Source organism: Cibotium barometz, chromosome 45 (assembly GCF_041138505.1).
Source record: "Cibotium barometz isolate CiBa-2024 chromosome 45, ASM4113850v1, whole genome shotgun sequence".
Classification (NCBI taxonomy): domain Eukaryota; kingdom Viridiplantae; phylum Streptophyta; class Polypodiopsida; order Cyatheales; family Cibotiaceae; genus Cibotium; species Cibotium barometz.
In genome coordinates, this window is record NC_141090.1 from 9,464,630 (window position 1) to 9,466,352 (window position 1,723).

The following is a 1,723-nucleotide window of genomic DNA, read 5'->3' on the forward strand; positions in this document are numbered from 1 at the left end:
GTTAAGAAAACAAGACCTTCCAGCATGGAATTCAGTGGATTGGCCTCTCCCACATTTTAGTGTTACAGAGGCATATAGAGCCAAGCTTTTCAAAGAAGTACAGAAAGCTCTGAGGCCCAATATTGCCACAAGGATAATAAAAATTTCTTTGTGCATGCCTCTCACAGTTTTTGTAGACTTGTTTAATACCTTTCCAGTGAAGGTTTCAAAAACAATGTTCACAGTTAAAGCAACAAGTCTGGCATGCATGCCACAATTTTTGGATAAAGGTTGGGATAAGAAGACATGTAGTTCAGTGTTTTGTGAGGTTGTCCAACCTTCTATGCAACTGAAGTACATGGTTGCATCACAAAATTTCATTTTTTCTTTTTATTATAAGCGTAGTCGAATGCTAGGTACAAAACTAGTCCCTATGGATCAAGATGAAGATTCTTTTGGTGCAGAAAATAAACTTCTTGATATTGATGTTGTTGAGAATGGTGATGTGCTAGTCAATATCACATTAAGACAATGTTGCTCCCTAGCTCAATTGCGCAATGACATTCTATTTGAGACAGAAGGTTCTATTTCAAAGGACTTTTTATTTATCTACAACAATAAGAAGGTATACCATGTGACTTATCCTAGTCTCATTAAGCACTGCTATTAGTTTACTTTACCCTATTGTTTCATATTGCTTTTTTGCAGGTACTCAAAAGAAGAGAGAGATCAATAAAATGCAAAGACATTGAAAATTTTAAAATTGAGATAACACAGACTCCATAAACAAAGGTATTATATTCAGAAATGTAAAATTCTATACAGAAGTGTTTAATTACATATGTAGAACATATTCTTGACAACAATTTTCTATTTATCTACAGGCTGATCTAGAGGCTGCTCTACATGGTCCAAGCTCACCGTATCATCTTTATTTGGAGAATCTACTTTCTGTTGCTCCATCTTGTCGTGTACAGTCTCTTGGTGCTGCTCCATTGTCTCCTCTACTACCCCTGGAGCATCTGTTTGCTGTTGCTCCATCATTTCCTCAATAACATCAGCAGCAACAACAGGTCCTTGTTCTTGTGGCTTCTCCTCATCAGCACTAGGTCCTTGTTCTTGTGGCTTCTCCTCATCAGCACTAGGTCCTTGTTCTTGTGGCTTCTCCTCATCAGCACTAGGTCCTTGTTCTTGTGGCACCACATCTGCATCATCTGTGTCATCAAGGTGTATGACACCTTCTCGGACTTTAGAGCTCTCAGCTAACTCGACAGTAGCTGGTACAATAGGTTTGGGGAAGGCATACTTCAAAAACTTCCAAATTATATCAGCTCTGAAACTATACACATAGCTCGAGTTGAAGCTATCTTCTCTCATCTGCAATGAGATATGATGATTTAGAACACTTTGTACCAATATCAAATTTTTTGAAGCTAAATGAAAATTATTTTTTCTTACAAGCTCTGGCTGTCCTATCTCAAAATAGCTTGAAAGTATATATTTGGCACTAATCAGCACTCCACAGCTACTTGAATCATCTTGTTGTGGTGTCTGGATAGTTGGAAAGATATGTTAGAAACTGTTAATATCTGAACAAAATAAAATTATTCAATAAGTTCAAAGGCATAGCATGAAATAGACATCAGTAGAGGGAGCAACTTTCTACCTCTAAATCTATTGGCTCTATTGAATCCAAAAGATTGACATTAGGAGGACACTGATCCAATGCATCTAGAAGTCTTCT

At 37.2% G+C, this 1,723-nt stretch overlaps 1 long non-coding RNA gene across 2 annotated transcripts; it reads left to right on the forward strand.

Moving 5' to 3' along the window:
- Window positions 1-409: 409 nt before the first annotated feature.
- Window positions 410-1,408, forward strand: LOC147612395 (uncharacterized). 2 transcript variants are annotated; one of them, XR_015263559.1, is made up of 4 exons: window positions 410-604; window positions 688-771; window positions 864-1,052; window positions 1,089-1,408. It is a non-coding gene; the product is annotated as an uncharacterized LOC147612395 (long non-coding RNA). The 2 variants fall into 2 exon arrangements; XR_015263558.1 differs by having other exon boundaries at window positions 864-1,408.
- The last annotated feature ends 315 nt before the right edge of the window (window positions 1,409-1,723 follow it).